Consider the following 26,631-nt stretch of genomic DNA (forward strand, 5'->3'; position numbering starts at 1 on the left):
AAATGTATGTTTGCGATTTTAGCACCACTTCTCTCCTGAACTATTAAATATACTTTTAAAAGATTGACTGCGAAATTGCGAACCGATGAATTATATACAATGTACAGTGACTGATAGTTTAGTTACTTATACTCTGAAAATGTATTGTAGACAGTTTGGGGGAAAAGAGAGCATGGCACAGAAGAGCGTGCGTGCAACATGAGGAAAATCAGTTTTTCATTTACTATCTTGAAACACAAACTTTAATTTCACTCACATGTAATACTTTTGCAGTCTATCAAGTTTCTAGCAGCACAAACATGTTATGATGGTCACTAAATAGATGACTTGTCTTTCTTTGCCCTTCAACCCCACCCATGCTCGTCCTAAATCGTGCATTATTTTTTCAATAATTTTATTGTGAATTTGCATTGCAGGTAATGTCACAATGCTCCTGAAAGTTTTATGCACAAAGCTGGAAATTGCAATCTATAAAAAGGTTTGAAAATGTCAAAAATGGTCAAAATATGAAAGTACACGTATGAATTGTATTTACTTGAGAACCCCACACACCCTATTTTTAGGGAAAAAAAATCAAATTGTGGTAGAGTATGAGAGTGCTCAACTTTTTAGGTATAGAGCTCCTAAGCACAAATAACATTTATCCTACCTGGGCAAGAAACCCATTACATTCAATCAATGGACTGAACTGGAGGGAGGGAGGGGTCACTGTGTCAGTGCAAGGCTTTGGAAAGAAAACAAAACATTTGCACTATACTAAATTTTGTAAAAATTGATTGTCACAGGTGAAACTATGTGGCTTGCCCAAATACGGAAGTGAATGATATCTAAAGTGCTACCACATTTCAAAATTATAAGCTTTGTTTGTTCAATGTTTTATCTAAATATTTCAGACCCTTTTGATTTTTGTTTCTAGGACATATGTTTGTATTATTTGTGTTAAAAGTCTATTTCTAGCATGATTTGAGAAACATATTCTGAAAAAAAAAACAAAAAAAACTGTGACTTGTACCACATTAATTGTTTTGAGTATTACAAGCTTAGCTAAGCCTTTATTTGACAAGTTTTCTCAAAATGTTGACAATTCTAGAATCTCACAATTATTTAAAGCAATAATATACATTATTTTCTGAAAAAAAAAAAATGAGTGGGTTTCTCTGAAGAAAAAAGCACCCGCATGGGGAAAACTGGGCTGGGCCCACCTGGGACAACCCTGGGCTTTTCACTTCCTATCATGGGCACATGATGTTATCGTGAAATCTCGGCATATTTGGGCACAGTCAAAATAACTTGTTGCTTGCAATAATGCATACTCATGAAGTTTGGTAATAAGGTCCTCACGTAAAGTCCTCATTGACAAGATACGGAAGGTAGATTTCTGAAGTAGACATAATTACATGTCGTAGTCCTTCTACACGTAAAATAAATGTCATGGTCTCTGGATATGTATCACAAGCAATCTGGTGAAATGAGAATATGCAGCATCCTAAAACAATGCAACGTAGGGGAACAAGGAGAGGGGAGGGGAGGGTGAACAACCTAGACAGTCAAACAAGATACATCAATTGGTCATTGCACCTACTGTAACTGGCGCAAACACAGAAAAGCAATGGCACATATCAATCATACATCATACATATATGACAGGAAAGGATGTCACACTGGAATCGATACCTGGTGGAGACACGTAGTGGTTCGGATACACTGAACATAAGAAATTAGAAAAACTAAATTCTTCGGTGTGTTGTATAACAGGAAAAAAGTCAATTAGTGCATACACACACAATAAAATTATATGTTTTACCCTTAATATTATTTTGTTCCCAGTAAAGGGCTTGCTCCCATATTATGTGACGAACTTGAAAAAAAGTTTTGCTACATGCCAAGGCATAATTTCCAAACAAATTGTTAAAGTCCGCATGTTCAAAATGAGGAGGGGGCACATTATGCAGCATTTGTTTGTTCATCAATTTCATCAACATCTATCACAAACCTCTTTTGCGATTATTGATATTGCATGACAGTCAGAACACAATAGAGACTTTTTAGAATGAACATTTGAATTTCAGTCCACGCTTGTTGGAAATTCTATGTCTTGGTTAGTTTGTAAGTACTGTAAATACATATTACAACATTGCAAGTATCATTATTCTTTTGTATTTTGCTTAGGTAAGACTCTCAATTGACGATAGTGGCAGCCCTGCCACGTGCCCATGGAAGTTATGTCAGAGCGATCGTTTGAAGTGTTGGGTTGCATAAATACACATCAGATTTTAAGCACTTAAGAATGCAAAAACTAAGCACTTTTGAGGTAATGTTTATGAGGAAAAGTTACTTGTTTTTGTGATATATACCAGTATCCAAGTTTTGTTGAAGTGGTTTTGCAACACCACTTTCTACCAATACCGATACCACTTGTATTGGCCGATACCAATACATCACATCGGTATTAGCTCAGCTCTAATGCATGTATATGTCTGAGTACTTCCTCGTAGGTGTGTAACAATTTAATTGTCCAATCTCAGCCAGTGTGCTCACTGCACCAGCAATTATACATGGAATCTCTGGATTACAAGGTAACAATCTTGGCCACGATATTACCATGGGAGGATTTGTATTTTTTTAAAAAGTACTAGCATCCATATTCCTACCATAAGTTGATCACATGTTGCGATTTAGCTGGGACAGTCCCCTTTTTTTTTACTCTATGTCCCGATTTTTTAAAATTTAAAGTGGGATACCTTTCTGTGACAATAACTTATTGGTTACAATACAGTTTCTCTACTATTACATGTCTGTAATGTTGCAGTTATGTTGAACGTTGATGTGCGGACTTTCGTCGTTCCACATTCTGGGTAAGAAGAAACTTAAATTCTTCTAATTTTAAAGGCCTACCTGGTTGGGGTGAAATGCATAGCTCCATATTATGCATGTTATTTGCACAATATTTAATAAAGTAGTTTTCAAACATAAGTATTTATGACAACTCAGATCTCATATTAAAATGCTGCATTAGAGATCCTGGTGTTTTACTGTTCCGGTAAAAATTTACTATCCTTCGGACACCTCTAATTTTTTCATTTCGTCAATTTTTGACATTCGTACTTACGTATCTGCTTCGCGGAAGATTCCTGAAGGTGTATCAACGTTGTTTTGATGAAAGTAAGATCAATTTTTCACATTACCAGTACTTCTTTCTCCTAGCCTTTCCGCTTGCCTCACACACAATATGGCGCGTACACCTTCCTACATAATGACACATTGGGCTTGTCTTTCCTCGATTTTCAATTGTTATGCAGTGTTTCAACCTTCGGAACCCAAGAAATGCCCATGAACAAAGTTCATCAGATCTATTTCTTTTACATTTTTTTTTTTGCGTTCTTTTACGAAGAAAATTGTAATCTTTCGTGGTGCTATTCGTGAATCGTTTTTGGGGCTATCCGTCCTGGAATAAGTGGGAAACATCTAGAAATTGCAAAATACACAAAAATAAGGCATTAGTTTTCGAAATGGAAACTGTCGATTTTCGCGAATTTTTTTTGTTTCACAACCAAATATATATATATATATCCCTGATACTACCACGACACCAAATTTTAACTGTTTCCTAACCTAACTGAACTAACCTAACCACGCACCATTGGTTTGTGGGGCTAGCGTCAATGGTTCGCAATTATTTCCAATTTCTAGATCCTGATACTAACACGACACCAAATTTTAACTATGTTTCCTAACCTAACTGAACTAACCTAACCACTTGCCAAAGGTTCGTGGGGCTAGCGCCAATGGTTCATGGGGCTAGTGTCAATGGTTCGCAATTATTTCCAATTTCTAGATCCTGATACTAACACAACACCAAATTTTAACTATGTTTGCCTAACCTAACCACGTGCCAATGGTTCATGGGGCTAGCGACATGCCATCCTTCTAACTCTAGTTTCATCCTTCTAACTCTCGTTGCAAACGCAGACAGTTCGAAACACTAGATACCCAATGAACATGAACAAAACACGGTACTAGTTTACTATCCTTCGGACACATTTATTTATTTTTACAGAAGAAACTACTTACTGTAATAAGTTCCTGTAGCATTGTCGAACATCGGGAAGGTGTTTTGTATGATGTGGGAATATTTCATAGCTGAAATTCATGTTGTTCGTTGAAAATTAATTCTCAGACGGAGAATAGCGTTTGGCGTACACCTTCATACACCATCACGCGTCGTCTTCTTCTTCATGCATCACTCGTCGTGATTGTGTTTTGGGTAACACTTTACTATACCATAGACGGATTTCTTCAAATTTACAGGAGAAAGTACTTACGCAAATCATTTTCTGTAGCGTTGTTGATGTTCGGTAATGTAGTTTTGATCCATTTTAATGCGAATGCATGTGTTTTTCTACGAAAATCTCTTTCCGATGCGCTATTGCTGCTGCCGCCATTTGCTTTCTGCACGAGAGTGCAATGTTCTGTGTGTTAAGATGATGCAAGCCCGTAGCCAGTGTTTCAGCCTCGCCGTGTTTTCACTAGAACATGACGTGTCGAGCATTTTTAATTATTTTTTTAACTATGCTTGCCTAACCTAACCTTACGGAAAATGGTTTTTGGGGCTAACGTGAATGGTTTTTGGGGCTAACGTTAATGGTTTGAGGGGCTAACGTCAATGGTTTGTGGGGCTAACGTCAATGGTTTGTGAGGCTAACGTCAATGGTTTGCGACGTATTAGCATAATTTCAAATCCGGGCACGAAAGTAGATATTTTCCAGTGAACGAGGTTGCAACACTGCACAAATCGACAAAACACTCTCAGAACGCCCCCTAAACCAGTACGCTATCACGGCCATAATGTGTTACAGATTCGAAACAACAAGTAACAGTAAGTACTCGTAAATAGAAGAAATATACATTGTTATGCATTATTTCACTTTAGGAAATGTTCCACATTCGAAAATAACACGTTAGCAATGTAAAGAAGTCCGAAATATAGGATTCGTAGGTGTTTCCCTCATACGATGATAGTACCGAAAAATGATACTCTTTCAAAAGAAAGTAAAAATAATAAAGCCAAGCGTACCAAAAAGTGGTGAGGAAAACACTATCGGAACTGTTATAAAAGTGCAAGGAGAAACAATGAAGGGCAAGAATGGGTTTGTTTGGGATACGAAATGCCAACAGAACAAGGAAAAGACACCAGCCAAAAACGTTATTCATATAAGGCCAGGACCCAAAGCAGCAAACAACTCCCGTCAAGCCACCTCTTCTCTGGAATGTTTTGAACTGTTTTTTGTGACTATTCTCCAATATACCAATGAACAAATAAAATGTACCCTAAAAAGAATATAACAACAAATGGGCATTACAATATAATGATTTCTCCTTCGTTATAGACTACAAGTCAATCTGACGTGTCCCTACCTTTAACGTAGATGTCGAGAACAATACCTTTTTAGCGTTAATAGTATTCAATTCGTACTTCAAGGTGGCACTGTGCATTTCTCACTTTGTGTTCCTGTTCTGTAAGAAAATATATATTCTTCTTGCATTACTTAGCATACGCAGTTACCTGCTAGCGAAATTTCTTTTTCCACATATCCCAGGACCCGCACCGGAAGTGATAATGAAATCCAGATTCCGGGGCCTCACAAAATCAGAGTAGCCAACCAAGAAAAATAAATAGCTTTAGAAAGAAGCTACGGACGTATGCGAATATGCCGTTTCCTTTAAACAAAAATGAGAGTTGTTAGTTAGCAACATTGCGACTGAAAGGCACAAGCACAGATTAGGGCGGATTAGGGCACAAGCAAAGGCAAATAGCCAAATACAAACTTCTTGGCAAAGATGTTGCATTTGCTTCTGGAAATTTTTCTCTGCGACATTTGTGCAAAAACCTACAAATAAATATAAAGGACCATTGAATGCACATGCCAAATGAGCTCATAAATGTACAACAAATGAAGGTAATATTACATGTCAGTGGATTGCTGCAGCTTGAAATGACACCATGTAAAGTGCTTGGAAATTTGGAGCGAGTTATTCACGTAAGAAAGATTTGGTGAATTCGATTCTTTGGCAGGGAAGTTATTTCATGAAACTCACGATCTTGTTGCCGAACGTCTGGCGTTCTATGCTTAGAGAAACTCATTTCCGTAAGTAGTTTCTTCTGTAAAAATGAAGAAATGTGTCTCCGATGTATGAAACTGTTACCGGCCTAACCTAACCTAGTAGGCATACCTCGTCCCCGTGATGATTCGTGTGCCTATCGTGATTTTTTGGGCTAACATCAATGGTTTTGGGGGCTACCCGTGGATGGTTTGTGGGAAATAAGGAACAACAGTAAGTACTCGTTAATGTAAGAAATAGACATTATTTTCGTTAGAAATTCATTATTTCACCTTAGGGAATGTTCCGCAATGCAGAATAGTACTTTAGCAATGTAAAAAAGTGCGAAATATATGATTTCTAGGTGTTTCCATTATACTATAATAGTACCAAAATCTGAAAGTCTATACCAGGCCCGTAGCTAGAATTGATCTCAAAGTTCATTTTTTCCAAAATGTAACAGTATTAAATGTATGTGTTGTTAGGGTAAGACTGCAGAATATGGGCTGCTTAGGAGGAACGCGGTTCATAATTTTTTTTGGGGTACTACTTTACTATACCGGAGACACCTATCAATGATTTATTTTGCAATTTTTTACATTGATAACGTACTATTCTGCGTTGCAGAACATTTCTTTAGGTGAAATAATGGATTTCTAACGAAAATAATGTCTATTTCTTACATACGATAGCCCCACGAACCATCACGGGGACGAGGTATGCCTACTAGGTTAGGTTAGGCCTGTTAGGTTAGGTTGCATTAGCACTCCTTTCGTTCAATTTAGCATATACGGACAACATCGGATTTACAAATTCCACGGCATCTTCCACACCCGGCAACAACTTAACGACGCATCCTCGACACATCATGTTGTAGCAGCAGCAATACCGCGTATTGTGCTCTCGTGCAGAAAGCAAATGGCGGCAGCAGCAATAGCACGTTGGAAATAGATTTTCGTAGAAAACCACATGCATTCGCATTAAAATGGATCAAAACTACATTCCCGAACATCAACAACGCTACAGAAAATGATTTGCGTAAGTACTTTCTCCTGTAAATTTGAAGAAATCCGTCTCCGGTATAGTAAAGTGTTACCTTTTTTGGTAATGTTTTTTAGTTAGTAATCGGGTAAAGTAAGTTTGAAGGTGCGGAATAAAAATTTTCGGTAAATGTCTGTTATATCGGAGACACATTAAAATCGGATATTTTGTGTTTCGGATGGTTCATACTTACCAATTATGTATTGCGGAACATAGTTGAAGATGCCATTATGCTTTTTACACAAAAATAACATCAATTTTTCACATTACGAGTAATTCTTTTGGTTCCTTTCTTCCGTTGCGGAACATACAATATGCCACGCACAGCTGTGGATCATCGCACTTCGTGCTTGTGTTTTGTCGATTTGGAGTGAGTATGGAGTGTTTCAACATTCTTAACCGAAAAATTCCTACTTTCGTGTTCATTATGTCAACCAAACCATTGGCTGATAGCCCCACGAACCATTGACGGATAGCCCCAAAAACCATTCACGATAACCCCACAGACCATTTCCGGCAAGGTTAGGTTAGGTAAGCATAGTTAAAAAAAAAAGGCACCTTTGGAAACACTGGCGAGACCGCGTGACTTTCGACGCTCGTGCCATCTGCAGGTACATAATGGAAACAACAGCATAATGTTGTTGCTTTGCACAAAAGTTTATTATATCAAAAGTGCTTGTTTGTTGTTGTGCAGCATTCTACGGTGAGAAAATACCTCCACGAACTTTCCAAATGGTACAGAAACTCATTTCTGTAAGTAGTTTCTTCTGTAAAAATGAAGAAATGTGTCTCCGATATAACAGACATTTACCAAATTTTCTTTGAAAGAAACTAGAAATTCGTATCCAGGTTGGGTGCTCTTGGAAGGAAGTGACATGGTGGCACACATTTCTGCACAAATCTAGTGAAAGCAAAAAGTGCCTACGTTGTTAGGTAGTTAGGGTTAGTTCTCTTAGGTAGTTAGGGTTAGTTCTCTTAGCCCAAAGAATAATTTTTCATTGTATTTATGCTAATGGAACCTAACCTAACAGGCCTCACCTAACCTTGCAGGCATTCCTCGTCTGACATTGGAAGACAAGGTAGCAAAACTCTTGTCCGGAGAGTAAGACCCCGAAACAAATGACAGCAACTGTGTGTAAACAATATGGACGTGAACAAATGGAGAAATGCATTGCTTTTAGTAGCAGGAACAACTTTTTTTTATGCGCAATAATATAATAGTAATCGGAAAAGTACCACCGGAAAATGGATGTAGAAGGTACGTACTTTCAGGGGATATAAATTTTGTTCGTCTATTTAGAGGAAAAAAGCAGCCCATGTACTGCAGTGAGACAGTTCTATTTCATCTTATCGTTGCATTATCCTCTACAGCAAGGAAAAAATATATATAAAAAGATGAAAATCAGTCAAAATTTAAATGTATTTAAAATTAACAAAATTTAACAGTATTAAATGTGTGTGTTGTAAAACTAGTTTTTCTATGTATCTTCTAAAACATTTCTTGAGGTGTTAATTGACTGCTACTGACATCATCCTCTACTACACACTTGACTACTAAAATAATTTTGATGATACAGATATATACATCATACAAAATGAATGCACAATATTCAATCATAGTGCCTACCATGTATTCCAGCCCTTCCTTCCCAAAACCTGTGAGCTGTTGACCTTTGACGCAGATGTGGAAGGAATGTGGATTATGACATCAAGGTCAAATTCACAGATTTCTGTTTAAACGGGAGACTGCAACAGGGGCAGTGAAGGCATAGCTCCCCTATGAAAGAAAATTCTAAAATCTAGAGAATCTAGAGCTGGAGAAAGTGATGCCCATAACTAGATACAGAGTGGTCAAAAGTGGGAAAACATGTCATCAAAAATTTAAAATGTTTTCATCTTTTGGGAATTATGTATAGACTAAATTTGACCATATGACAAGATTCACAAAACTTCAAACTATACATTTCAAATCTTCCAAAATCAATATCAAATTTTTTTATGATACAATATTACATCTACAGTACAAAAATGTCTTAAGGTGACCATAACCATTGCCGGAATGAGTTTACAATACCGGACCACTCTCCAATTTCTATGAAATGTCACCTACTCACTAATTGTGAACTACTAAACATGAATCTGCATGTAATAATTGCGGTCAAGTATGGAAATCGAGGAAAAAACTAAATTATGTTTTCCTAACGTAACGTAACGTAACCCTACCATAAGAACAATAGCTCCACGGAAGATGCCATTTTCTCAACATGAAGAAATCAACAGGCAAGACAAGGTATAGTTCTCATAGTTAAAATATTAATTTTTCTTTGTATTTATGCTAATGGAACCTAACCTAACCTCTTAGATATTCCTCGTCTTACGTCAGCAAGATTGTTGTGCATAAAGGAACACCATTAATGAAATACGAAAGAAAGATAGTTCCGAATTGCTGTGTAGGGACAATCATGCGAAAGAAAGATAGTTCCGAATTGCTGTGTATGGAAAATCACCGTGGTAAATCGCAAGGTTATTTTACAATTTCTAGACGTAAATGTACAATATTAACAAGTGACTGCCAAATATGAACTACAGTTACGTCATCAGGACACCGAAATTAGTAAGTAGACAAAATTTTATAGAAATTGGAGAGTGGTCCGGTATTGTAAACTCATGCCCCGGTGCCTCCACCCTAATCACTTTCTTATAAATGAACACACAACATTTCAAATGACCATGCTTATTATTAGTTAATATTGTTTCATGCATACATGTGTGTATGTGATCAGGGGCGTATCCAGGGGGTCTGGAACTCCATCCCCCCCAAATTTGGGAAATACTATGGTTGATTCATAATACTTCCCGATGAGACACGATGTAGCAGGTATAGAAGAATTCTTTCTGTGTGCATGGTTTGTGGATTCTGAGAATAATATCCACTAAAAGTTTACAAGTTTCACACTGGGTGGTGATATGTCAGCTGAAAATCTGACATCAGTTCTTTTTGAACAATGTCACAAACTTGGTCTTGACATGAAAAAAATCACAGGTCAAGGTTATGATGTGAGTGGCAGATGTGTTCAATTGTGAATAAATCAACAATACCCAAAAGGAATGTGTGCACACTGTGCCAGTCATACTGTAAATGTAGCCCTATCTTCAGCCATGTCGAACTCCACCGTGAGAAACTGTTTTGGTACGGTAAGTAAAGTTTTTTTTTCCATCAGAATAATACATGCAGTGGTGAATTCCTAAAAACAATATATTGCATTACTACCAGGCAGTAAGAAACACTATTTAAATACGGAGAAACTAATACTCACTTTATCCGCGAAACTGTTTTTTCTTCTTCTTTCTATTAAACACTATTTGTTAGTGTGTGAAACATGATTGTAAGCAAAACATGATTCACTTCGTATGTAGTAAATTTTATTATTATTAATAATAGATACGCTGTCGTCATTAAATACTTGATGGGGGGGGGCATGCCATTGGGAATGGGCACCCCTGGCTGGATTCTATTTCTGGATATGCCCCTGTATATGATTATAGACATTCGCGTACACTTTAAAAATTACAAAGCCTTCAATAACAGAAGGCAAATATCCACAAGTAGAGATGAAGCAAACACTGTCTGGTACTTTTGGGAATAGTTGTGCAATGATAAATTAATCAGATTGGGTGTACTGTGATTAAGTCCATTAAGATGAGACTGAGGGAGATTTCCAAGCCATAGCACCATTGCAGGCCACATTTGATTGGAAATCATCAAGTTACAAGTGTCTCCCATCACTTGTCAGTTTGGTGTCACTTCGAAATGACGAAATGGTGTGAATTCTCCCTAAGATCTCTCAAAAATGTGGATTATTCTTCAGAACAAACTCAAGGGAACCTATGTTATCATTTTAACACAATAACTTCATGTGAATACACTGTCTGAGAAACGAATAAGAGTCTTGAAGGATGCAAATCTCTCGCACAATGTATTAGTTTTATTGCTACATGAATTTAAACCATGTGTATGGACCCACTAAGTTAAAAAGCATATTAGTAAAAACAATTAAAACAAATATTCGTGATGAAGCCATGTTCGATTTGATGGTAAACAGTATTACAGAATAATACAAGGTCTCCAAATTTTTGTTTTCAGGCCTCTTTGGATCTTTGGATCTGAACCACTGGGTAATGTATCTCCATTGCAAATTGAATGTGGGATCCTTTAACATGTTGACTGTCAAGCTCCTGAGCTAATGATATTGCTTGGGGCCAAACTACTTCCTGATATTTGCTTATATGATCAAAAGGCTTGTATCTAACATTGACAATACCCACTAAGAGTTTGAGTTTAAGCCCACTTTATTCACAGTAAGGCTAATCACGACTGAATCTACTGTTTAATGTGAAATTTGAACCAGTATGTACCTCCACTGGGTATCACACGTGGGACACCTTGATTACAAGATGGTTACCACTACACCATCAGGGAGGCCCTGTCAATATGATAAATATGCATGTAGTGAAGGCCAGAAAAAATTGTTGGCAATGAAGCCTGCAGGCGTAACTTGCAGTTTGATGTAATATTTGCATTAAACTAGCACCTGAAGTTGAAAATTTTATCTGGGGCAGGGTGTCTATCAGTTAGGAATGTCAAGGAAGTCAAGCAATTAACAGGTAGGCCAAGAAAGTCAAGAAAAAGTCACAAAATTATGCTTGTGGTCAAGAATTGTTGCTATTTTTTTTTACAGTATAGTGAATGTACATTGTACTGGGATTTGATAAATTGTATTGAGTTGTGGTAAAGATTTGTTCACTGTTTCTCAAGAATTACATTCTTGTATGCGTGAAGTTTTGTAAAACTATTAAAGTAATGTGGCCATTCCCCATCCAGGGTAAAGTCTGAAGCATTAAGTTTTACATGTATTATTAATTAAAGCAAGTCTAAATCTCTTTTTAAAGTAGAGCTTCAATTTTCATCTTAACTGGCCTTGCGGTAGGGGGTTTTCATTGAATAAAAATATATATTTTCTTTACTACACCTAATTAGAGGACAATTAAATAAATGTTAAGAAAAAAAGGGGGGTCAAGAAAATTTAGTCATGAAAAAGTCAAGAATTTTGGATGTTATTGTGGTAAACACCCTGTGGGAGATGCTCTTATGGTTTGACATGGTGACAATGGGACTGTTGAAGGATGCTTTGGGAAAATTTTGCTAGCTGGGGGATACCATGTTTACTACTGAAGTTAATAATGATTGGCACTGTGCCTAACAAGAAAAGATACACATTGTTTTCCAAACCTAGTGGATTCACAAACAATGGAGGAAGCTCAAAACAAAGAAATCAAGGACCCAAACTGAATAATCAATCACATCATTTGTTCATTCCACAAAACTTCTGGTCAAGCAATAGAGGATCGGTCAAGAATGATGGTGTTGATACTAGTAATTAAATAAATTCTTCCAGTCAGCTAGTTTACTTCTGCATAGCAAATAGAAACCTGTCTAAATAGAAATAGAAACCAGACATCATCCATCAGTACTCATCACATTCCTGCTGCAGCCTCCGGCGAGGTATGGTTCAGTTTGTTTTGGATTAGTGTTCTGTTTTTACTGTCAGATTATGAACTCACTACCCTCATCCTTTTGCCAGATACAGCATTTAAAGAAATCAATATATATATTTTATTTGCTTTTACTAATGAAAAGTTTGAGATAGACACTGTCTCCCATCTCTATTGACACTCCACTACTGCAAGTATTTATTATCTGATGTGATGGTTCTTCCATTACCATGAGATTTTAATGCACTGATTACATTTCTTACAACTACAAGCATGTACAATTCTTGTAGAATTTTTGAAGTGGAAACAGGAACTGAATACAACCAACTATTTCAACAGATCAGGACAAAAAAACATTTGAGGATGGATGCATAAAACAGTGGTATGTTCGTCAACTATAGTGGAGCCCAAGTTAAGAGTTCAGTATGGGCCCTTATGGGCTTTTACTTTTGAGATCACCACCCCTAAACAAGTGTGTTTCTGTCAGAAACAAAAGTCGTTATCATTCGAAGAGAAAATAATAAATAAGCAAAAACCAGAGGAAATGTAAGGCTTTGATGGTTTACACCTTCTTTTGCAATTCGGACCATCAAAAAAAGACGTTTTCCTTTCTTGTGTTTACCGCGATTTGGGGAGTTAAAACTAACAGCCGTCCGACGGTTGCCACTTGCTGCAAACACGTGTTGGGAAGAGGGAAGGGGGCGATGAATGGCCAGGCAAACGTTCGTGAATAGGCGGCTCCTGTCGGGGGTCAAGTGGTTTGTTGTTTGCGTACGCGATTTCTCATTTTGGGTATTTCTTGAAGGAATTTATTATTATAATTATTCTACAACAGCAAAATGGCAAGGGGTAGTATTATGAAGCATAAAAGTGTCTAGAGTCCTACAAGTAAAGAGAGACAAATTGTAATAAATATAAATATACTTCAAGCAGAAAAATCCCGGTAAAAGTGTTAGTTGGACTGCAAGCGAAAATGCTGAAACGACTGGAATTTCGTTCAAAACTGTTTACAAAATTAATAGCGAAGCGATTAAAGGTCCTCTTGCAACACCAAACGAGCAGAAAAAACGTCAAGAGGTACGCAAAATCCAACGACTTCGAATATAACTTTACGAGGCGTTGTGCGGCGAATCTTCCCAGGCACATTGTATATAATACATTGCCGGATTTTTCGGGAGGAGGTTCACTTGCCCCTCCCAAAATGATGACTAAGTATTATGAAAAGTATTGAGAGCGTTATATTAAAAGATAAAAAAAATGATGGAGCCATTTTTCCTAGATAGTTAAAAGAATGTCAGTCTCCTTTCTGTAATTATCCTTCATATGAGTAAAAATACAATAGAACACCTTTTATTTCACACCTCTACTAATAATTGATTGATTGAGTTTTAAGTCCAATTTTATGCGCAGATAGGTTAGTTGGGACTGGACCTACAGTTTTATGTGAGATACGAAGTACTATGTGCCTCCAGCAGGTATCGAACCATGGATCGCTTGATTATAATGCGACGACGGAAATTCTGCTAATGATATCCCCTTATAATCGAAGGACCCTGGGTTCAGTTTCCTGGTGGAGGTACATTCTAGGATGAATTATACATTGAAGGCTCAGTTCCGATTAGTTCATCTGACCACAAATTACACCTAGAACGAACCCTTGCAATTATATTGATGTGAATGACGTGACGTGTCCAATGGGCGTATATGCTGGTCATAACTCCTCCTTGGATAAGTATTCCTAAAAGAAGAGGGTCAACAGCAGGAGAAGATGGCATATGAGGACCAGCTACTAAAAAGTATACGTTCTACCCCCTCCCCCTTCGAAAACACTGGGCACAACACTGATATAAGGGCACTCTTTGATGTGTCGAATAAGTTGCAAATCTGCACATTATATTTCCAATATTACGTAATGCTTACAGCATATTCTGTGCACGTCCCAGAAAAAAATAATCTAGACCCGCCTATGACTGCCGAGCTGCTGCTGTGCAAAACGAATGGAGAGACAAAACAAAAAAGACACAACAAGACTTTCTGTGCGGCCTTACGAGTTGTTTGCGAGCATTTACAGGTCGGGGGGAGAGATTTGCTTCGGTGCATGCCGGTAATGAACACGGTTTTGTCTCAAACAAGACAGTTTGCCGATAAATGTGAAACAGGCCTCTCCGATGGCACAGTGGTAACATCCTGGTTTGATACCCTTTGGAGGCATATAGTGGTTCGGATCCCAGTTTAAACTGTAGGTCCAGTCCCAATTAGCCTTTCTGTGCAAAAAGTGGACTTAAAAGAAAAAAACACGGCCAACGTACACGATGAAATGGACAGCAAGACGTATGACAAGTATATTCGGGAACAGTTATTTGCAAATCTCCCTCCATGGACCGTCATTACTCTGTACCACAGCCGCATGAAAGAACAGCTTCCCATCAAATCATGGCGAAAGGATTTGTATTCTTGTATTGAACAGTACCCGTTCCGTTAATCACTAACTTTTGTTGGGGCATGTACTACAGCAGAAGTTCGATGCACGCCGGAGCCTTCTTCCACTGCGCACCATGCGGCAACACTGTCCCCATAAGCCCCATACTGAACTCTTAAGTTGGGCTCACCAATAGCAATCGAACGTGTAAACTGTCCAACAAGAATTGAAGCCACAGTAAATGAAGAAACTGGGCACATAACTGTATTTTATTATCATACTCATGTTGTTCATGCATGAGTCATCTAAAGAAAGATGGTAGTTGTCATCCTCAGAAGAATGTCTTGACACAAAATTTTAGATTGAGTATACCAAAAAAATACTCGTACCAGGTGTTGTTAAACAGCTTCTTTGCACAGAATTTTAGTATAATGCCCTTGAAACATTAAAATAGCAACAAATATTTTGCCTCCTGTAACGTTCTTTAATGAGATTGGACTATTTTTTTGCAGGGTCAATCTGAAGAGTGTGAGTGTGTGTCACACACACACACATATGTATATATATATTGTAGTGTGGCATCTGGTTAATTATGGGATAGAGTCACGCTGGGACGTAGCTCAATTAAATAAACATAAGATTTCAATTTGGGTCACGCTTGACCACCTCTACCCTGAATGGTGTGGACTAAGGATGTTGGGAGCCTTAGTCGGTTGAATGATACTCACCACTTGCGTGATGATTTGGCCCTCGGCTATTGGCGTCGGCGACAGTTGGGCAGAGATGGGTGCACTGGAGATGGCGGGAGATGCTGGAGACTGCTGGCCTAGATGTTGACGGCGATAGGAGGCGGCAGGAGTTTTGGTGGCTTATCGCTGGACCGCTACTTCTCCGGACTTGGGCTGGCTTCTGGCTCTCTGTAGTCCAGACTGCTGGAATCGTACGCACGCTTGTTGCGACCTCGTGATGATGTGATCTTGTCAATCAGCGTCGATGGTGTCTATTTACCATCTCCAGGTTTATTTTTATACTTCAGAATTCCTTTGAGATGTGGTGGACTTTGCACCTCAAGATATTCACCAGGGGTATCCCTTGATGCTGGTGGAAAGTTATAGTGGAGGTGCAATCACTGCTGGTAAGGGTCATTGCCTTGCTGACTGTGCAGAGCCGAGTGGAAATTTCTTATTACTAGACTCTGCACCCGGTAGAAATTGGGGTGAATGAGCATTCAACCAATGAGTTTCAGGGTTATGCTTTAACAAATGGAGATTTCAATTTTTATGCTCCCAATTCCTTCATATCTCCCTCTCCCTATATCTCTCTCTCTCTCTCTCTCTCACACACACACACACACACACACACAGAGAGAGAGAGAGAGAGAGAGAGAAATATGTATACACGTATGTATAAATGAAACAAGATGAAGAACTCCAAATAAAAAAGATGTGATATTATACCCAATTCATAACATGAAGAACTGTTCCAAAGAGAAAACATTATTGGCATGTGTTACTTTCTTCTCATTACACATTGAGTGTTTGGGAAGGTGTTGAAAACAGAATGTTATAATACGGTGGCACTTAATTGAACCTAATGACATGGAGAAAAATCTGACATGATGGGAAGAAATTTGTCATATCCTCCATCAGCATTCAAAATACTTCCAGAATCGCCTATTGGTTTGTAAACAACCGAAATTTCCCATGTTTAAATTTAGTTTATTGCATTCTGTAATAAGGGTAATGGAATGGTGAATGTGAGAATTTTAATTGTGAAATTTTGAAAAATCCTGACATGATGGGGAAAAAAATGGATGCCATTTCTGTGATCTGCACTCAAAATACTATTATACTTTCAGAATCGCATACTGATTTGAAATCATCCAAATTTTTCCCCCAAAATGGAGGGCTGTGTGATTATATAATTGCAGCATTTTAAAATAAGAAAGTCTAGTTACTGAGTTATGACAACTCATCACATCACATTAAATAACTCCTAAATTGTTCTCGTGTAGCATTATAGCACTTTAAAATGTCTTGTGACATTTTATGCGAACTTCTTTCTAGACCCACAGGATGCAAAAAGAAGAAGTTTTTGAAAGTTTGCAAGCCTTTTTAAAGTGTTGCAGTTACACCGAAAAATTGGTGGATTATTATGAGCGTCCCTACTTCAATTTGATGTAATCAAGATTCTTGTTGTTTGGGTTAACCTGGAGAGGGAAGAAAATGGCATAGAAATATATACAAATACGGAAAAATAATAATGCTAATTTGACCAGCTCTGTTTATGCCCCTGCTGCCCATTCTTTTCTGTCATGTGCAACAAAAACAAGCTGCTGCAGTGTAGGTATCAGTCAGCAATCCCACAAAAGACTTAGACAGAAGGGTAGGAATCCACACCCCTCCCTCCACACAGTGACATTCATTCCATTCCCAAGAACTCTGGAATCGGCCCAGCATGATGATAATGGTGGTTTTGAAAATGTCCACGTTCTTACCCAAGAGTTTGCAAGCAAGAATTGGCAATGGATGATTTGTTTAATTTTTCCACATAGCATTGACCACTAGGCAGTTACATGCCTTCGATGTCACATTTGGGTGCAGCACATCAGTTCTGCCTTGGTTCTTGTCATCTGCTTTCCAGAAGGGTACAGCATTTCTCGAAAATCTATGTGGAACTTCCTGTGTTGGACCCCCAAGTCACAAAGGTGAATGAACCTTTGAAAATTACATATCTTGACTAAAGAGTTGTTTCTCTTGGCTGCTCGTCTAGTCACTCAAGATCATTGGCAACAGTGGAGAAAATTCAAAAGATACTTATCGATACCAACATGGCTCCGTCCTACTGTTTTTATGAATTCTTTTCAGATTTCTGACCTCCCCGATGGCATTGTCACCTTGTAATCAAGGGGTCCCAGGTTCGATACCCGATGGAGGCACATAGTGGTTCAAATCCCACTTTAAACTGCAGGTCCAGTCCCAATTAGCCTTAATATGCATAAAGTGGACTTAAAACACCAACTCAATCAAATTGTTCAGATTTCTGTACAGCAATTGCAACAATTTTTTCACAAGAATAGAGTGGAGTAAGAAGTAAGGATAAACTCTGGAGATACATTTATTTGAATTTGAACTTAAAATTTTGGGTGCGTCAGCACCTAGGCTATTTTGCACCTGTCACGTTATACGGGGTCCAGCCCTTACCATAACTAAAATATCATAATTGCAATGTTGTTTTACTAAAATATTAAAATATTCTGACTTGTTAAAAGCTAAGATGTGAGAAAATGCCATGTAATTCAAGTGGTGACATTTTATGATAAATACTACTCCCTCTGTCCCATAATTATAGTCCTGTATGCCAAAATGGTAGTACAGGAATGACAGCCGAAGAGGCAGATGGAAAGCACAATTTGCACTGATCCTTGAGTAGTAAAGTTGTATGACTCATTCCCTTGTTTCATGTTCTTCTGCCTACACCAATGTCACAGTTTGAATATCGGGCAATTATTATGAGACAACAAACAAAGTTGTACCGGACAATAATTATGGGACAGAGGGAGTAATATTTTTTTGTGACTTGCAAACTGTAAGTTATAGCAAATACTGCCATGTCAAACAAAGTAAGGAAAGAACATTTGACAGCCATAACTAGGAGTGTTCAAGGATAAAAATTTGTGATGAGAACATGTGTAAAATTCAAGATTTTCACCATGTTCACAAATTTTGCAAGTTTCCCATCCCGAAACTGGTCCATAAATGGCAAATTTTATCAGTTCCGTATGATAGGATTTCCCTCCCCAATCATGTTTTGGGAAACTTACAACATTTGTGAACTGTAGGAGCTGGAGTCATTGGCTGTGAGTATGCGACTATTTTTGCAACAATTGGCACACATGTCTATTTGATTAACGATAAAGAGAAAATCCTCCCCCATCTTGACGAAGAGATCTCACGGTGAAAATCTTGAATTCTACACACTATCCCCCTCCCTCTTAAGTGATTGTTTTTGCACTTCTGGAATAAAAAAACATTAATTTCAAAAAATTTAGACACTTTTAGCAGAAAAAATACCAAGAAATAACCATTTCCCAACACAATCCTTTGGAATTTCTTGATTTCTCGGGATCTCGAAAAGTCGAAAATCATTTCCCCAAGTTGGCAATTCTCATGCTGTCATTTTGAATTACTTTTCTTTTATACAGTAACCTTTGATGCATAAAAACATTGATCATTGGTGCCACGATGGAGAGCAGATTAAGTGCTCTCTGCTTGATATCAATGCATCATGAAAAATTTCAAAATGATAAAGAATTGTTCATCATCAAAGTGATAGATATTTATGTAAAGGAAACAAGGTGAATCCAAATTCTATTTAAATAGTGGACTCAAGTCAGAATTTGTTAACAGCGCCAAGGTATTTTCACTCAATTTCAATTTTATAATTTGTAAAATAATAATAACAAGAAAAGGTAACAACTTCTGTAACTGAGGGTCAAGATATGAAATCTTACTTTGAGTCTCCCTGAGAAAAAATCCTGCGTACACCTTTGTACCACATTACAATTGTTAAGTTTGGATTGAACTCCATCCCTTATCACAAACCTCTATTTTACTTCTTTTGTATTGACCTGTGTTATCTCCCATGGCTCAATACTGTTGTCTTCATTACATTTAGTCATTGCATCATTCACCATAACATGCTTTTCCTTGTTCTTTGTTGTCTGACAAAAATTGTTTGCAAAGAACCACTATTGAATTTTCTGGGTGCCTTTGGATAATTCTATTGCTGTGTTGTTCCTAAATAGTATTCATTATTTGTTTAGTTCACCTCTGTGGCAGCGGGTGTCCCAGGTTTCAAATCCCAGTCTGGACATGGGTGTTCTTTATGACTGTCTCTTCACCATATCATCTCATTCTCATCATCATGAATAGACAAAAGTGACAGAAAAGTGATACTAAACAAAAATACATTTGTTTTTTTTGTTTAAGTGATCTTGAAGGATGGCAACTTTAGGACCATGGTAATATTCAAGTATAATTCCCAGTTTTAAAGGTGAATTTTCCAAAAATTCAAGGGTACATGCAGATAGATGTTCTCTCTATCTCATTCCTACATATTAGTACCGTCTCTCACCACCTACACACAGATATAGTAAAAATATAAAGGGTGTGAGTCATTCCAATGGATCCAAAAATTCTAATTCAATTAAATGATGTACATACTTCAAAAAATATTTAATTTATGGTGCAGAGTTTACATTTGCCATTTAACATACTAAGACTCGAAATGCATCTACAAACATAAATCACAAATGTTACGGCATATACTAATCTATGAAAGATTGTTAATTGTATAAAAATTTCAAACTCAATTTAACATCAACTTCGAGATATTTTACCTTGCAATAATCTTCAGTCTGTCAGATAGATTGTTCTGCAAAGGATACTAACAAAGTAAACTGATTGAGAGAATTCTGTTCTATTTTCCATGCAGCTTTCTTTTCCTTCTTTGATAAAAATAAAGCTGAACTGTGAAAAACGTACCTCAGTGAATTCATAGACATGTATAAATTCAATGGAATTTTGATTCACAAAAGTTGCTATTTTCACGTGCACAGAGAAAAATCCATGCAGAATTAGAATTGGAAATGGTCGGGAAAAAATGGCTTTCTGCGGCTTTTTTCACAAAAGTGTGTTAAATCAATGAAAATACAGGAGTTGGCAGTATTTTTCCTGTTTCATTGTTTTCGTTTAGCTCCCTACTGTAAAGTGGACACTCATTTCATAATATAAAATAAAATTTACAATATGAAATTCGTAGCTAGACATAAACATTGTTGAAACGGTTCCTACCGAATGTTATCTTCATATTTTGGTTGGATTATTAAATAAATCTATGTAGGATAAACATATTCATGTAATTAGAGTAGTTTTGTATGTTTTTTTTTTAAATATAACCTAATAGTATGATCAGTAAGATACTATTTACAATGTTTGAATTTGTTATACGAACACGTACATGAAGCAAAAAAGAAAATACTGCTCTACCTTTAGAAAGTCTAGTATCAAATCTCTTTACATTAAATTTTGTGTTCAGTAAAATATGTATATTTGTATTCTGGCTTTCCAGTACATCATGTATAATTTGGATAAATGGCTGCTAACCCTGGTCACAGAGCAACTAGTGGTGTATTTTCGCTGCTTGTTGCAAAATTCTCAAGATTTGTGAGACCTCAGCCCAGTAAATTTATTTTTTACAAGTCGTTGCCCTGATCCCAACAAATTTAACTGATAAATACATTTCTGATCTTTAAAGTGTATATGGAAATTAATATGCACCCTTAATTAATATTTATATATCAACTCTGGCATAATCATGGTTCAATTATGTATAAACTTGCTGTCAAATATAAAATTAGATTTAAATTTGTTGTCAATCCCTGGGTGCAATGGATTTTTGCGGCCCAGCAGTTGAAAAACACTGGCACTAAAACTGAAGCAGAAGCAAATAAGACTGGTCGCAAATGTCAAGCAAAAAAATCCTATTTTAGAACTCTGGACTGGACCTACAGATTGAAATGAGATCCGAAGCACTCTGACCACTGAGGTTCAACCTTCTTGTTACAAGGCAACATTAATAATTTATTCCACTCCAGAGGCCCATTCGTGATTATAATAGGAAACTTCTATCAAAAAGCCGGCCTTTTTACAACAATAGTACTAGCAATTTGTTCTCTGTGATTTACAGGCTAAATTAAATCTTAATGTCTGATGAAGTAGCTAACAATCTTGTTAAGTTTAGAGAATATTCAGACCAAAGCAACACATGACAGTGGGGGGCCCCTTCAGTCTGTAAGCAAGCATCCACCATGCATGCACAAGCAAGACCAAGGTAAAATGATGTGCGCCATTGAAGGAGCTTTCAGACTGAAGTCACAGATGACGAGCGACACAGTCTCATTCAGTATAAAGCAAAACATTCACCGTGCATACCATTGAGAAAACAGTGTAGTCCGAGCAACATGCAAGTGACATGTTTAGGTCTTTGTCACACTTTGTTTTAAAAGATTGAATGGTTTACTGAGAGTCTGCTTCCAAGTGACTGACACATGTCACTTGTTGCTTCGGTCTGAAAGTTCCCTGAGAAAATAGTACAGGCCAAGTAACAATTGACACTTGCTTCGGGGTCATTGGATGTCAATTCATCCAAGTTATGTCACCCACCATCCCCGATTTTGACTAAATTCAGTATACTTATACAATTTTTAATGCTGATTACAAAAACGACAATATTTTTCAGATTGGTCTAGGGGTTCAGAAGTTAACGCACTTTCTAAAATCTCCGTGTACGCCACTTGCAGATCCACTTTGAATGACACGCATTAGGTTATAAATGATAGTATCTTTCCTCAGGTTTGCCGTAGAAACTTCAAGTTTCTTTTCTTTTGTTAAAAATGGTATAAGCTTTCATTCAAATAAGGTTTCAGATGAATGTATTAATAACCATGTATTTTTATGTATAGTTTCATGTAATTTTTAGAAGAATAAATTACTTACTTCAATAGCAAATTTCGTGCAATACCCCCCCCCCCTTCAATTTACCACCAATTTTATATGTGGGTAGCTCGGAGTGTGTGCTAATGCCTGATGGAAGAATTGGGATGGGCGGTTCAGAGACAGGGTGATAAAAAAACCTGAGGGAAAATACCATCATTTATAACCTATTGTGTGTTATTCAAGGTGGAGCCGCAAGTGGCGTACACAGAGATTTTAAAGAGGACGCCAAGTTACAGGCTTGGTCACATGACAAGTGGAGTTGTTCATTTGTTTGAAATTGCAGAGGTAGAAAGCCAGCAAGTTGTTTGTTGCAGTTCTTCAAATGTGTGGAAATGTATGTATAAGAACATTTGCTATGTGATTTCTGTGGTGAAACACAAGTGTTTAAAATGTGGAAAAGCAATGTGTTCTCGGTTATATCTACTGATCGTATTTGGCACTGCAGTTTGAAAGATTTACACTTCCAGTCAACACCTTCAAGACCACACTGCAAGATCATTCTTGAAGTATACTCGCTTCAAGTACGGTCTTGCATCTTTTGGACACGGCCTGATACTCTCTTTGAATATTCCATAATTCATGTATTAATGTTAAATTTCAAGGGTACATATTAATTAATGTATAAAGTTGAAAAAAATAGGATGATATCTGTGAGAAAAATTGTTAGGATCGGAGCATCAACTTTGAAACTACGAATTTACTGGGCTGTGGGGTTACAAATGTAGAGAACCACTGTTGTTCAGAGCATCCATTTTCTTGTTCACCTTCGACGCTTCATCATTTACAAATGATTTTCCTATGAGATCATGGCACATGGCAATGAAGGAGATTTCGAATCAACATTTTTTAAAATTTGTTTACATCACCTATCCCAATACATGTTTATAAACCTTTACTGTACACTAATGCCTTGCAATAACAAGTTAGTATTATGTTACTCATTAAGGAGAAGTCTGATTAGATAGTGTGTCTAACTTGGCTTGGATATCACCCTTTTTGTGCTACATTTTCCAGTGATTCTTCCATTTCTAGTAGATTCAGCCACATGTGATAGATATTGAAATAATCTAATGTGTCTATTCAGCCGACATCAGTGCTACTATTAATACCATGATCCTGGGATTACAGTTGTAACTTTATGCACACAAAATATGCCTGTTATGGCATGCAAGACCTTTTAACACATATTTTGATTTTGTATTTGCTAAACAAGCTGTGATTGCTCAATAGTTCCAAACTTATTGAACCTTGCAGTTAGCTACAATACTTATTGGTCAAATATGGGTCACAATTTTTGTTGTGCACCACCTTCTTCCACAGGCTATAGCTTTAGAACTATTTCTCAGTGAAACCTTTTAGAACTATTTCTAAGCGAAACCTAATATTTGTATAGAACCTTTCTATACATAACTGGACCATCATCCAAATCCAAGACTTTCTGAAATTGGTCTGAGAAGGAATGACCCATATAATTTCTTTACTGATATTTAAAAGTAGTTGCGGTAGCTCAGTCATTAAGGCATCTGACTACCATGTGAGAGACCCGGGTTCGATCACCGGCGGGGGAGAACCAGGAATTTTTCCACCTGTTCAAGCAGCTCCGATGCCCACCCAGTGTCGTATAAAGTGGGTACCTAGAGAAAACTCGGGGGGGGGGGGGGAAAGGCAGCCAGGGGCATGGTGCTGATCACATCACCCCCACCTTCGGCTGTGATCAAGATATTGTGGAGACCTAACCTCACACCCCCTATACGCCATCATGGCATGGTGCATAACACACAGGAGCACTTTACTTTACTGATATTTAAAAACTGTTTAAGCTATGTATATGATTCATCATATCTGGTTTGAAAATATATGTAACTTTTTGAATTTGGTATTGCCTAGCCTTTTTATATAAATAAAGTTTACTATAAGTTGTCTTACTTCTGTGTACATGGACATCTCCAGGATCTTTTCGAGGGGGGTGGGCAGGAATATTTTTACCCCTCAAAAAACACTTATTTCAGTCTGAAATTATCATGTTTCTTCAATGAATTTATAATAAATAACATGAATTACGGTGACTGAAATGAAATTATGTGTGAAATATGTAGTTTTTAGGTGGACAGTCATTTTCCTTGGCTCCTTTCGGATGTCCATATCTGTGTATGTAAATTACAGTGGCACATTCTCCAATTACCAGGTTTACAGCTAGTAAACCAACTTTTTTCATATTGTATTTCATTTAAAGTATGGTTTATTGCTCATTATATATTCTGCAAGCTACGAAAACAAGCTTCTAAACCAGAATTTAAGTAAATTATTTAAAAAAACTTAAAAACTGGTCTCCATCACACCTTCTGATGACCAGGTTTCCTCCCAGATTGTAGGTAAGGGAGACGAAAAGAAAGTAGGAGAGTGGTTATTTAAAAATATGAGGCTTCAGGGTGCTTGGCATAGGCAGTGTTGTTATGTGAAGGGAAATTTATCTTGGTACAGGGAAACCTATGTCCAATTGTAGGTAAAGAGGGAATTTTATGAAAAATTAAAAAAAGCAGAACATTTGAAGTTGGATTTCCATTTTCTTTCATTTACTTGCATGCCTTCATTAGTGTTTTTCTTCTATTACATATATTACATAGGCGTATATCTGGTACATGAGATCAAATTTTCAGAAACCTGTGCGTTACTGTATAAAAAGCAGGGTACCAGTTAGATATAGTGAAAACACATTTAACTCGTTTATTTCCGAATTATTTACATTTGTACTTACCTTATATGCATAGCGGAACATTTTTCAACTTGGGATTATGTTTTTTTCACTGAAAAAAGTGTAATTTTTCACATTACAAGTATTTATTGGTCGTTGCTAAATCACTTTCGTTACACACAATATGGCGGGCAAATCTTGACTCACGTTGTCTATCGTCAGCTGATATGCAGTGTTTCCAAACTTATGAACCGAAAAATGCCGCACAAACTATTCACAAAAGATTTTTAAGCGAAAATTGATCCACAAACCATTCATGGAAGGTTAGGTTAGGCAAACAGAAAATTAAATTGGGGGAAAAAACCGCTCACACTTCATCTTGTAAAACTACCGTGTGGTTGCTACACTAACACTTATTAACCGAAAAATGATGGTTTTTAGGCTAACATAGATCCACAAACCATTCATGGAAGGTTAGGTTAGGTTAGACAAAAATAGAAAATTAAATTGGGAAAAAAAAAACTCACTCATATGTCATCTTGTAAAACGACTGCGTAGTTGCTACACTGATAGGGGGTTACATATTCGAATGAACGGAACATTTGATTCACTTAGTCGACGGTAATGGTGGCACGAGCTATCGTGCAACGGAGATACATTAATGTCGAAAATGACATTATTTACCGGCTGAATAAGTTGCACGAATCGAAAGAACACTATTCCCAGCTTCCAAAAGTCCACAGGAAATCAATTCCGTAAGTACTTTCCCATCATTTCTCCTGTAAATTTGAAGAATTCTGTTTTCACTATATCTAACTGTTACCAAAAGCAGAATTTATACTAGCATTAACGTGAACTCATTTCCTAAAGTATATATTTTGGCCCTTTTCATCATGGACATAATGGCATTTTAACTTTGTGTTCTGTAATTTATCATCAAATTCTAAACAGGGTCATTCCATGTGAAAATGCTAAAAGAACTAAACCTGACCCACCTAACTATGAAAGTATGAGTGCAAAATGTGCAATTTTTTCAACACCTTTAAATTGCAGTATTTTGGCAATCATGGCACCTGTAGAAGGGTATTGAACAAAATTGGTATTGGAGTGCTTCCGCCGCTTTTTATTATTAAAACCCTTTGTATGCACACTCAAATAGCAAAAGAACAAGTCGATATTAACTATTGGTACCAAACCTAACCTAACTATGTAAAATTATACTTGCTGTTGTAGAATGTCGTTTTGGGTGCTAGATTCAATTGCGCGAA

The 26,631-nt window shown here is 37.1% G+C and overlaps 1 protein-coding gene across 1 annotated transcript in view; it reads right to left on the bottom strand.

Moving 5' to 3' along the window:
• Positions 1 to 26,631, bottom strand: part of LOC146004088 (uncharacterized) — a 71,179-nt gene that overhangs the window by 42,133 nt on the left and 2,415 nt on the right. The window contains exon 2 of the mRNA XM_083142717.1: positions 5,416 to 5,563. The gene's annotated coding sequence lies outside the window, so the exon portion shown is untranslated. The remainder of the gene's footprint in view (positions 1 to 5,415; positions 5,564 to 26,631) is intronic.

Source organism: Lepisma saccharinum, chromosome 21 (genome assembly GCF_977018435.1).
Source record: "Lepisma saccharinum chromosome 21, izLepSacc3.1, whole genome shotgun sequence".
In the NCBI taxonomy this organism is placed as follows: Eukaryota; Metazoa; Arthropoda; class Insecta; order Zygentoma; family Lepismatidae; genus Lepisma; species Lepisma saccharinum.